Source organism: Fukomys damarensis, unplaced genomic scaffold (genome assembly GCF_012274545.1).
Source record: "Fukomys damarensis isolate Sample0158 unplaced genomic scaffold, DMR_v1.0_HiC HiC_scaffold_1, whole genome shotgun sequence".
Classification (NCBI taxonomy): Eukaryota; Metazoa; Chordata; class Mammalia; order Rodentia; family Bathyergidae; genus Fukomys; species Fukomys damarensis.
Window position 1 is genome coordinate 68,374,188 of NW_022900913.1, and position 13,722 is coordinate 68,387,909.

Sequence of the window (13,722 nt, forward strand, 5' to 3'; positions counted from 1 at the left end):
CTGGACACTGAGGACGCCTCAGCCCACTCAACAGATAAAAACCTTTGCTCTCACAGAACTTACTTCCCAAGGTGAGAATCAGCCAAGCAGTCGACTGACAGGTTTCTGACACTTTGAGGCTGTCCTCCAGGGTACCCCTGGCTTGACGCTGGACTTTGAGGCTTTCATGATAAGGAGAAGCAACCGTGCTAGATCAATGAGCCTGGACCAGCTGTGTGTGCTTCTTGGCATGTGCAACTCCAGGTATGAGGGTCAGCCTCGGCTTCCTGATCATTGGCTTTCCCAGGACACCCTGATGTCCAGTCCTCCTTCCCAGTGTGTCCCTCACGTACATCGAAGGCACCCTGGGCAGTGTAGCTGTTCCTCGACTCACTGTGGGTTATTTTTCAATAAGCCCATTGTAAGTTGCAAGTATGCTGAGTCCAAACCCCACTGAGCCCACCTTACCTGCTGCACTCACAGCTCAGCAGCACAGTGCAATGCAGAGGGCTGCACATTGTTTACAAGCTTGTCCCTGTCCTGCACCTAAAGAGAGGTTGGCCTATCCATCTTCCCCTTAGGTGAATTGCTGCCCTTTACCCCTGAGCTTTTTCAACGCCCTTGCCTGGAGCTGGAGGTTCTACCTTCCATCTGCAAAGCTTCCATCAGCACCAAAATAAAAGAAATACATGAGGGCTTTCTGGCTCTTGCAACTGGGAGACTCCACTAATACATCGTGAGTTGAATTCAGGGCAGTGGGGGAAGCAGAAGCCCCCAGAACTTGCCACCCAGCTTCCCCGTGTTGTTGTATGGATCTAAATACACAGCACAAGAAAAGCAGGATGCTCTGGTGAGCTCCTGCCTTAAAATAGGAAAAAATACTAACATCCAAGCAAACAAGGGAACTTTAAAAAGGGTTGGGGATGTGGCTTGAGGGTGGAGCTCTTGCCTGGTGTGCATAGGGCCCGGGTTCCACCCTCAGTGCTGTAAAACAAAAGCAAAGTGAGAAAGCGAACAGAACCCAGTGCTTCTACTGCAGACCCAGACTCAGACCCATTTCGCAGTGCTGTGCTGCCCTTGGGACAGGATCCTGCACGGGCTGAGCTTGCCCCTTTCCACACATGTTCCTTCTCCATCTGAAAGCGCCACCATGTAACTGAAACCGGAAATCAGGATCATCTGTGCCCATCCTCTTTCTGGCAACCAGTAATTATACAGCTTGCCAAATAAACTTCCCAGATTGACCCTGAGCCTGTCTTCTCTCTCCAGGCCCAGGACCCTGCCTGCAAACACTCTGCATTTTGTTCTCTTTCACCCTGTCTCCTGAAAAGGAATCTGACCATCCGTGGACCTGTGTACCAGTTATCCCTGGCTTCCCATGATCCCCAGTAGGGCCTGAACTAAGCTGTACCATGACCCCTGCATGTTTGCCCTGTCGACCTCTCTGTCATCCACCCCTCCTCCTAACACACCATTGTTTTAGTCTCTACTCCTTGGATTTCCCAACATCCTTGCACGTTCCCTTTTTTTTTTTTTTTTTTTTTGGAGACAGCGTCTCACTAATGTAGCCTAGACTGGGTTCCATCTTACAGTGATCCTCCTGCCTCAGCCTCCCCAGTGCTGGGGTTGCAGGTGTGTGCCACCATGCCCAGCACTTTTGCATGCTTTAACAATTGTCTATTTGTCCCTCTGCCCTCTTTACACAAGCAGCAGCTGTAAAGGATTAACTGTTGGAACACACTTATGTCTTAGCCTGGCTGCACTAGATTTTGCTCTGTAAATCTACTCTATTCTATGTTTTCACCGGAGCATGTTTTTTGGTTTTTTTCCATCTATAGGTAGGCATTATACTGGAGAGATTTGAAACTGAAATGACAAAAGAATGCTATGGTTGTTATCTCTTAGGTAGGAACCAGGAACCAGAGTTCTTTCATAACAAAAAAAATTCTATTCAAACATCGAGACATTTTATTAAGTAAACACTTATGGCCAATGCTTCCATTTGCACATTGGTTATTCCTCTGCCCTAGTTCAAAGTCTACTTGATGCATGAAGAGGGCGTATAAAGAGACTATTTCCAAATAGGGTTGAGGTACAGGGAGCAGCCAGTGGCTAGAGCTTTCACTCTTTTTCCTTTTAGTGAAGCACCTGGGGATGCTGCACTGTGGCAGCCTAAGGCAGAAGAAAGCAGGAGGTAAGCCTGGCATGGTGATGCTCACTTGTAATCCCAGCACTCTGGAGGCTGAGGCTGGAGGATTGCCATGAGTTTGAGGCCTGCCTGGGTTACCTAGTGAGACCCTGTCTTGAAAAAACAGACAAAAAGGTGGCAGGAAGTGATAATGGGGTCTATCTTGTATGTGGCCACCTCTGTAAAGACCCTTACAGGATCCCTTCTCATTGGATTTGTGCTTTTCTTGCTGAGCTTCAAGAAGGAGGCATTGGAGAAAAAAAGCTAGATCAGAGAAGAGTCTGACCAGCCTTCGACCCAGGTTTGGGGGCTACTTTTTTGTTGTTTTGGTTTGGTTTTCTGGGACACAGTATCTTGCTATTTAGCCCAGGCTGAACTCTCAATGATCCTCTTGCCTCAGCCTCCTAAGTGCTGGGATTACAGGTGTGAGCCACCACACCCAGCACTGTGGTGCTACCACCGTTAAGGAAAGAATATCATGTGTCAGATGCCACACTGAGTGTTCACTTAGAATGGAAAAAGCAGTCCCAGCAAGTGACTGAGTCCTAGCTCTCCAGGGCTCTCTCTGAAATCTCTCCAGGCAGATAGCCAGGAGAGCACACTGGGAAGGCTCCTTGTTCTGGGTGCAGCCCAGAGCATTCACCATTCTCAGCACCCCTGGGGGCCTCTCACAGGGAGCCACTTGAACTCAAGTTACACTGTTTCACAGTAAAGGTACACTGGTACTGGGCCCCTGGAGTGAAGGACCTAGGATTTCTGTGGTCCTGTCCCGGGCTCCTACTCTGTGCTGGGAATTGACTACTGGTGTCCAGGGATGGCTGGGAACAGGAGCCAGCCCTGCCCTGAGGTGGAGGGCAAATCCAAACCCTTGTGTGAGGCTGGAAGACTCCGAGGCTCCGCCTCCTCCTAACAAGGGGGTTCCCTTATCTTCTCGGGTTACTGTGAAAAGCCCAGCAGCCAGCAGGCAGTGGGAGAGAGGAAAGGGTGTTGTTAATGTTAGGGTGGAGTTTGGGAAGAAGGAAGGACCGGGTGCTGTGCAAGCCCCAGACAGCAGCTCAGACCCAAACTTTGCATACCCAGTCCTTGCTTGGACTGGATTAAAATGACCAGCATCATCTCCTGGCTTGTAGGTCCATAACCACAGTATGGCTTCAGAGTAAGGAAACAAGTGTGTTGTTTATTTAATTTTAGATTCAAGGTCATGCTATGTTGCCCAGACTGACTTCAAACTCCTATGTACAAGCAATTCCTCCTGCCTCAAACTCCTAAATAGGAAGGACTACAAAAGCATATGGCTCTGCCCATCTAAGCGTTTTCTTTTTACTTTTGGGGTTTACTTTCTATGTTTATGACCAGGACCTGGCACTTTATGTATTTCTTCTCAGATGTGGAGGTGCGTGCCTGAAATCCCAGCACTCAGGAGGCTGAGGCAGGGGGATTGCCATGAGCCAGCCTGAGCTACACAATGAGATCTTGTCTCAAAAACAGACAGGGCCTGGGATCTAGCTCAGTGGCACCAGAAAGTCCTGAGTTCCATCGCCAGTGCCGGAAAAAACAAAACATAGTAAACAAATAAACAAACAAGAAATAAACTGACTTTATGTAGCTCTTCTCACTGAAACTTCATAATCCAACCAGGTAGAGAAGCTAAAATTCAGGAAGATTCTGTGCCTGTCCCAAAATACCTCTCCCCATAGGTGCTGGATATGAAGCTCTGGAGCCCAGCAGTACTTCTCCTTGGAAATGTGACACTCACCAGAAAAACTGAAAGGAAGGCAGGGTTGAGTTTCGGTCCACAAACATTCACTCAGTCTTTCCTAGAAGCCAGTTCTCATGAAAAGCAGCTAAATCTTGTGAATCTAGTCCACCTCCAGTTGGAAGGCTGAGGCAGGAGGATTGCTGTGAGCTTGAGGCCGGCCTGGGTTACATAATGAGTTCAACGGTAGCCTGAACTACATAGAGACCCTGTTTTAAAAAATTTTTTTAATTGAAAAGAAAAAGTTACTCATTATTAAAAATCCCTGAAGCCCTTGAAGTGTTCTGTACACTGCAATGTCCACGTCAAGATGGCCAGGCCCAAGGAGCTACCGGTCTGGAAAGTGTGTCTAGCAGGACCACATACCCAGCCTGGCCACTTGGTTATGGGCACCAGGGCATTTTGGGGAGGGAAACTGCCAATCCCTGCCTGGCTGGAGCAGATTGTATACTAATTGCGGCACTGCACTGGGCTGTGTTTGAAGTGAGGCTCATTAAGCGTTTTATGGGCTGTTTCTCTCCTCTGCAACCTAAACACCAGCTGGCCAGTCACTTTCCAGAAGGCAAAGGGAAGGTAGCTGAAGCAAAGGGCTACACATCGACTGCTTTTCCAGCCCTGTCTCAGCTCCTCTCACAGCAGTGCCATTAGATTGGTAATCCTTTTTGTGGATAAGGAATCTGGACTTCTGACAGGTTTTGTCCAAGGTCAAAAACTAGGAAGCACAACCAAAATTCTGACCCCCCCAAAAAAGTTGTGTTTTTCCAGTCTGTCATGCTACTCAGTCTGTTTCTGGAGTCTCTTTGGTAGATGGAAGCAGAAGCAGTTGAGAAAATTGTGGGACTGACTTCAAGTTTCAAGGAAGAAAGGAAGGAAAAGCAGAGGCTTTTTTGGACATAGAAAGTTCTGGAAGGGGTCTGGCCACTCCTGGGGCCGGCACCGTGGTGTCGCGCCTGGCTGGGCCAGCCCTTCTGCGTGTGGGCTGGGCAGGGCCGGAACGTCGTGGGAGTGTCCACCCAGGCCTGCCCTAGACAGCTTATAATTTGCTGTAACAGCCTGCTGCTCTGAGTTAAACCTGTAGGATCATGTCTGAACTTTTCAGAAAAGAGGATTTCTTTTTATGGTTCTCTTCATACTGGTGAAATCAGAGCCCTCTTCAGTCCTTTCGGGGCCTTGGCTCAGAGAGCCTGGCTCCTGGTGAAAGCTGGTGCCAGGATGGCTATCAGTTGGGAGCCTCACTTCCAGAGGGTGTTCTCCAATGCTCCTACTAGGCTCCAGGAACTGATGAACGGGTCGGTGTCCCTCATGCTCATGAAGAGAACTCATTTTTTAACCCAAAGGTGCTTCCTGCAGGGAGTTTTGAAGAAGCTGTAGCTCTGAGTGGTAGTTCTCTCCTGGAGACAGGAGCTCGCTGAAATCACCTTGGTATGAAATTGGCACGAAACAAAATGAATGGGTTCGGGGAGCTTTAATTTTTACTAACCAGTGGGGTGTGGCAGCACAGATTTTATTGGAAATCTGAAAATCATATGTAAGTAGAAAGAAGAAAAAAGTGATAATGGCTCCACTATCCAAAGAAAACTATTATTTAGCATTTTGGTCAATCAATTTTCTACTATTAAAATGTATGTATATACATACATATTTTCAATTGTGCTAAGAACACTTCATATAAATTGCAACTTTATGTCTGTTGAGCATCAACCCTTATTGCCTGTGCTCTATGAGAAACTTCTCTAGTAACAAACTATAGAAGCTGGGCATGGTGGTACAGGCCTGTAATCCTAGCACTCGTGAGGCTGAGTCAGGAGTATTGCCATGAATATGAGGCCATCCTCAGCTAAATAGTGATCCCAAACTCCATAACAAAACCCTGTCCCAAAACAAAACACAAAAAAGCCAAAAAACAAAACAAAACACCAAAAAACTGACCAAGAAAAAGTGTAGAAAAGGACTCATAATTAGCCTCTGATAAGGAAGTCAGTCATTAGGAACCCCTGACATCCTAGCAATTAGCCAGTCTCAGGAGAAGAGCAGGTATCTCCAAAGAGGTGCCGAATAAATAGGAGATAAGAGACTATAAAAATGAAAAGCCTGTGGTCTTACATCACAGGATAATCCAATGCATGTGAATTAATGGCCAAAAGCTCAGTAATAGCCTTTGCAAGGAAATAGGAGCTGTGTAGCAGGATATCCTCTTTCCGCACTAAAGCACCCAATTCTTCCAATTTTATATACAGCGGAAGCAATTAATTGTACTAGAAAGCAAGCCCCAGCTGCCTTTTCCTGATGGTCTCAAAGCAATAAGCACCATTGTTCGGCTTCCGGGAGAGATGGAAAGTCAGTCTACAGCAAGCCTGAGATTCTTCTGATGGTTCAATTTGACTTTTCCAAAGATAAAAACACATGCTGACATCTAAAATGTAATTCTTGTCATCACACACTTCCAGTATAAGCAACTGTCAAAAAGTTAATTTTTCATTTGCAATATAATCCAAACATGTGACTTATGCTTTTCTTCCTCTAAACTTTATTCGACTGAGTCATAAGCTACTCACTTTTGTTTTTTTTATGTGTTTATGCACAGCTGAACTGCATTGCTTTTGTGCTGAGTGTATATGTAGCATGGCTATTCAGTGATCATGCTGAACAAATAAGATTATATGTTAAAAACCTACAAATCAACATTTCCAACTATTGGCCTGCATGGCATGGGTTTGGCTTTTAGAGGCATTAAAACACACCATTGCACCTATTTATAGATGCACACTTTTTGACATTTTAACCTGTCCGAAATTGGGATGTCTTGCAACTGATGATACCTCATGGTTCAACTGGTAACGCCTGTCTTAGCTGTACCTAAAATCACGGGGCAACTTGCAATCAACGATGTCTTAGTTTTGATAGAATACAGGATATATTCTGATTAGTACGATGCACTATTGTAAACAACAGTAACTTGTTATAAGGAAAAACATTCACATCAACGAAATAAATAAAAACCACATAGCTGTGCATAGTGGCTCATGCTTGTAATCCTAGCACTCAGGAGGCAGAGGCAGAAGGATCGCTATGAGTTCAAGGCCAGCCTGAGCTACATAGTGAGTTCAGGGCCAGCCTGAACTATAAAGTGAGACCCTGTGTAAAAAAAAAAAAAAAAAGAAAGAAAGAATAAAGAAAGAAAATTATAGATTTTCTGTGGGATGCTAATTGACTTCATCCTGACAAATACACATCTTGCCATTTTTGTTTTTCTCTGATATTTTTTAATCAATGAATCAGTGCTTTTAAATATTTTTTTTCTTTTTTGGAGTGCTAGAGATTGAATTTCTGCTAGGCAAGTACTACTGGGGTACACCCTCAGTTCCAATTTTCTCTTTCTTTTCCTTTCTTTTTTGAGACAGGGTCTTGCTATGTAGTCCAGGCCAGCCTTGAACTTGTGGCAATCCTTCTGCCTTAGCCTCCTGAGTGCTGGGATTACAGGCATGCCCCACCATGCTTGACTTCCAATTTTTCTGATTATAAAAGTAATATTGCCTATTGTGTGGAGGTAAAGCTTATTGAAGAAACTAGTTATCCCTTAGCCCATTACCCAGATGACTACCCAATGTTTTGTTTCTATTTCCATTTATTTATTTAGAGCCAGTCTTGCTATGTAGTTCAAGTTGGCCTTGAATTCATGGCAATCCTCCTGCGCCAGCCTCTCAAGTGCTGAGATTACAGGCCTACACTACCACAACCGGCTCTATTTACTTTTAACCTATTTACATGCACTCAGATTTTGTAATTCAAAATTAACAAATGCTTAAATATATCTTGCCAAATGTCCTAAAAGATATATAATATCAAACACTTACAAAGATGATTATTTTAAAACATTTTATTAACATTAATAATAGTACATATTAATAGGGTACAATATAATATTGCGACACGTGTATAAGAGGTATGGATCAAATCAGGGTAGTTATCACTCAAACCTTATTGTGTTTGGAGGCTGGAGTTCTTCATGAAATAGCTAACAGGTGCATGAGGCCTGCATTCACTATCCCCAACACCACACACACACACACACACACACATACACACACACACACACACGTATACACACAAATCTATGTCAGGACTAGGCTCCCTCACTAACCAAGCTGTACTTTCCTAGATCTTAATAGAAGCAGTGGCAGGTGTCACAAAATACAACTCGAGAAAGCACCAGTCACACAAGGCAGGATGTGAATGGTGTCGCCTGGAGTTGTAACCTAGCAACCTTGGTGCTCAGCGCAGTGACCATAGCAACAGTGGTCACTAGGGGTGGGAATAGAGGGATTGGCCAGATGGAGGCCTGAATAGCACAGGGGATGGATGAGGAGTCTGTGAGCTTCCCTTCTCCAGCTGCCCCTAGCAGGCAATGAATTGGCAAAGGGAAAGGATTTTGCTACGTTGTGTGTGTGAGGCTGGGACGGCCCACCCATGAGTAAGTGATGAAAGCGCAAAATCTTGCTTGGGACAAGATGTATGCAAAGAGGGAAGGGTACATACAGGCTACAGAAAAGCCTAAGAGTTCAAGATAAAGCAGTCAAAGATGGTTTTTGGCAGGGCTGGTATTTGGGCACTGCAGGCAGGAGAAAAGTATTAAAGAGAGAATAAATGGGGCCCATCCTGAGGAAGTGAGATCAGTGGAGAAGACGGGTGGTTTTCAGACCTGATGGAACTGATGTTTCTCTAAAGGAAGTCTCTGAAAACTAGGTGAAAGAAGGTAAGACCAATTCCAGGAGATCTAGTGCCATTCAGGGAGGTAGTGAGGAAGCCAGGCTTCCAAGTGGGCAGCAAACTAAATGGAAAATTACTATTATTATTATAGTAGTAGTCGTAGTGGTGGTGGTGGTGGTGGTGTTGGATGCCAGAGCACAGGGTCTGGGGCACAGCTCAGAGAGAGTGTATGCTTAGCATGAGGAAGGTTCCCAGCACAGAAAAAACAAGAGGGGGATTAAAAATAAGATACTCGGGGCAGCTAGAATGCAGCGGGAATAACATGGTTCTTGGGAAAACAACAGTCTTGTCCTCTGGGACTCTGTGTCCAGCACAAGACAGGTCCCCTAATGTGTCTGGCGGATAAACCAGTGCATCTGGTCACACTGGTGACACTGCACCACACCTAGCAACACAGCCAATAACCGTGGAGGGCACAGACAGCAGGACAGGTGGCTGTTAATGGTGCTGCCCTCCCGGCTGGGATTTTATCTCCCTGTTATCTCAGCTTGAGTCTTTGCTATGGCACTTTGGCTCCTTCTGACTCAACAGCAAATCATCACACTTAACTCCTGACTCTTGGGGTTTTGGACCAGCAGCCTAAGAGACTTCTTGAGCATAATCAGTGTTTGGTAAATCAATGTGGTGGCACACACCTGTAATACCAGCACTCCAGAGGCTGAGGCAGGAGGATCACCAGCTACATAGTGGGTTGAAGCCAGCCTGAACTATATAATGAGACCCTGTCTCAAAAAACAAATGAACAAACAGACAACCCCAAAAAGAACAGATATTAGGGATCTTTTTGAATATATTCATTACACTTGGACTACTTATTTATTTTGGTGCTAGAGAATGAGGCTGGGCTTTATGCACACTAGGAAGGTGCTCTGCCACTAAGTTACACCCCCAGCCTAGATTATTATTATCATTTGTTGTATTAGGGATTGATCACAGGGTCTTTGCAATCACTATATCCTGAGTCTTCAAAAACTTTTATTTTGAGACAGAGTCTAAGTTGCTCTGTTGCCCAGGTTGGGCTCCAACTTGTGATCTTCCTGCTTTAGCCTCTCACAGTGCTGGAAAAATAGGTGTGTGTCACCATGCCCTGCTTCCAGGATTATCTATTTTAATTTTTAAAACTTTTTAATTTTTTGGTTTTTTGACGGGGTCTCACTATGCCTGGCATGACTGGTGCTTTCTCGATTTCAAGCTGCCTTGAACTCACAATGTACCCCCAGCTGGCCTCAAATTTACAGCAATTCTCCTGCCTCTGCCTCCTGAGTGCAGGGATTATAGGCTTGTGCCACCATGCCTGGCTTTATTTTTTAACCAGATAAAAACGATATATAATATACTCAGTATTTTCTATGCATTAGATTTTCTATTTTATATATAACTAGTTATTACATATACTCAGTCTCTAGTATATGTGCATATATATATATGCATTATATATTATATATTTTTTTTATCTGGTTCAGAAACACTGCAGGATGAGGAAAGGATCAAATGTGCCTGGGGCTGACCAGAGCTAAGGCAGAGGAACCACAGCTCACTGGGCAATGGCTGAGAGCTGGGAGCAGAGAGCAAACAATAGTATGGTCTCAGAGAGCAGCAGGCCTCTGATGTCCTGTAGGAATGGGGAAAAGGAGGCCAGGGCCAAGGGTAGAATTCCCAGGTGCAGAGGAACTAGAAGCAAAGACCTGGGGACAAATGAGTGAAGCCAGTCTGGGGCAGAGTTCAGACAACAGTCAGAGAAAATTGAGTTTGAGGCAAGTTAACAAGCAAGGCATTAAAAGGGCAATGGGTCAGTTCTTAGAAAGGTGCCAAAGAGCAGGGCATGGTGGCCCATACCTGTAATCCCAAGCACTCAGGAAGTTGAGGCAGGAGGATGGCCATGAGTTCGAGGCAAGCCTGGGCTACATAGTGAGTTTGAGGCCAGCCTGGGCTACATAGTGAGTTTGAGGCCAGCCTGGGCTACATAGTGAGTTTGAGGCCAGCCTGGACTACATAGCAAGATCCTATCTCAAACAACCAAGCAACCAAAAACAAATAAATGAAAAGAAAAGAAAGGGGCCAAAATCAGGGCTCCCCAAGTAAGTAGCAGAGGCAGCAATTCAACAAAAGCTGCATCTTGTACTCAGGTTTGAGGTCTGTGAGGCCTTTTTGCCTCAGGGCCTAGGAAAGGATTGAGTTCTGTGGTAAGGAGGGAAGAGAATGCTGGACTTTGACCAGGGACCAGGCACTGAAGGATGGCTACTTCGCCGCACTACCCCCAGTAATTGGGCCTTCAGTCATAGTACACAGGAGCTTTGGGTAAAGCAAAATTGAAATGGAGCAGAGGAGTGAGAGAACAAGTGGTTTGGAAGTAAAAACAGAAAGAGAAGTAAAATTCTGTACCTTTACAGAGAAGGAATTCATGTTTTCTAGCTTTTCTCTTGTTCACTGACGTATTTATATACATTCGTCTTTCTCATAAACACAATTTCTGTTTTGGCGTGGTCCTGCTAAACTATGGCAGAGAATCACTGATCACTAAAGTGACATGGTACTGTCTGTGATGAAAAACTGAAGCTGTTTCCTTTGAATCATGCTCTCACTATGTTTTCCAGGCAGGCCTCAAACTTGATCCTTCTGCCTCAGCCTCCTGAGTACTGGGATTACTGGTGTGTGCCACCACACTTGGCTCCACTTTTATCCATTTAATATCAGTTTTGAAACTAACCCAAATAAAGTTTCACCTACCAAGGGCATCCCCTCACTTTCCTCAAGGGGCTCCAACTTATCTCCATAGCCACAGACCCCGTGCTGCCTTTGCCTCATAAAATCTTTACAACAGGAAAATGACTTTAGAAGGATTAGCTTGGACTAATCTATTGAACTTGGATCCCTGAAGGTAGATGTCCATTTGCCTGCAGATGATGTAGTCCACAGATCCTGTGGCTAATCGTCACCCTTTCCCATGTAGCCATGCCACCTTCCTTCTTTTTTGTTCCAGTACTGGGGATTGAACTCAGGACCTTGCACTTGCGAGGCAGGAGTGGGGCCACTGACCTAAATCCCCAGCCTGCTCTTACCTTCTAAGATGGGAAGGGTCTGGGGGATGAAGTCCGGCAGTGCTCCTAGGGTCTGTCCTTACCTATCTCACTCAAGTCACAAACTTACCATGCCAGGCACTGGACACTGTGGAGTGACTTGAGAACAGGTCAAAAGACTTTGGTCTTATAGCCTTTACATTCTAGAGGAACAGAGGAGCTCAGACAATAAACTAAGCAACAAGGTGATTTCAGATGATAAAACATGGTACCAAGGGCACATAATTGTATGTAATGGGGTGTCAAATTGAGAAGGGTGACCAGGGAATGTGTCCCATTCCAAACTTGTGCTTGGTGATTTAGGCAGGCACCACCACCTCTCTTAGGACCTGTACTGAACCTAACTGCACAGAGGCCAATGCTGTGTCTGGACCTTCTGCTAACCTAATGGATATCGCCCCGTTACAGAACGTGAACTTGGATGTGGAGGTGTTGCCTTTGACTTCGGGGGCCAGATCATACGTGTCTAGATGTCTCCTTGGGCTTATTGGCTGCTGTTCATTTAGTGGGCAGGCAAACTGGAGAAACGAGTTGGCATGTACACACATGCCAGGAGGTAGAGAGAACACCGTGGCCCTGCCCCGTCCCACGCAGGCAGGTAGGTAGGCTGCTCAATGTGCTATGCTAAGGATTTGAGCCTGGGCATTAGTTGGGCTTTTCTAAGGAAGAGAAAAGGATAACAAGCAACTTTCTCAGAGATTTGAAAGGTCGATCCTTTTGTGGTGAAGAAAGGATACCATGACTTAAAACTCAACGTCCCAATTTTGCTCCCATTTCAGCGACCTGTAACCTGGGCAGGTACCAATTTGTACATTTCAGAAGCTGGAGGTGCTTAAGTTCCAACATTAGGTTCTTGGCTACTGTATAGATTGAACCCTGTCTGAAAATTGAATTAGGCTGAGGCGGGTATAATATCCACCTGCCATGGCTTGCTCTGCCATGTCACATTGCTCAGCATACAGCCTTTAGACTACCTGTCTGAATCTTTTTGAGCAAACCATCCACCCTTTCTCATAAAACGGAGGGAGGGTAGAAAGAAGTGATACATTTCTACTGTTGCAGCGAAATCTCTCCTATCATATTGTTTCTGCAAAGCAAGATATTGTAACTCATGACTCAAACCTGAGACTGCAAAACAGCCCAGAAACAGCATCAGTGATGAAAACACAGTAAAGGTAGTTTGGATTACTGCTGGTGCCTGAGGCATCGCAAGCAAAGGTAGGTAGAAGAGAAAAGGGGACAAATAAAAGATGCACAAAAGCAATTTGAAGATGAACATAAGAGTTTTAAACATTTATGCCAGCATACAAGGGAATCATCCAAACATCTTGGGGCAAGTATGTGTGTTCATATAAACAGCTGGGGCTGCTATATTCCTTTCCTTTTTACCCTTTTAAGAGGCTTAACCTATCTTACGTAAACTGAGGGCATGGAACGCTATCCATTCGTTGAAATCCTTACCAAGAGATTAGTAAGGTCATCTTTGGTTAAAAACAGGTCTATCTCTTCTTCATCTATCAGTCACTGAATACTTCGAGTTGCATTCTGCATAAAGAAGGCGGGAGAACGGGGAAAAATAGAGAGGCAGCGACCATTATTCGCCTTTTCTCCCGTGGAGGGTATTCGAGGTCACAGGCGCAGAAGGTGGAGTGAGCTGTATTTATAGCGCGCTGACTTTTCTCCCGCAGCTCTCTCCCTCCTTATCTTAGGCCTCAGGAATTTATTCACCGGCTCGGGTAGCAGATCACAGGCCTGGCAGGCCAGGTCGGGGCGCGGGATCCGGGCTCATTCGGGGGTGGAGTAGGGGTGGGGATGGATCTTGAATGTAGTGGGGCCACATTTTTCTTGGTGGCAAACACTACCACCACGGCCGGGCCATCCCCACCCAGGGGACCTGGTGTGATCGCGCCCGCTGCCAGCGTTCTCGTGGTGTAAGTGAGCCTGACCGGGCAGTG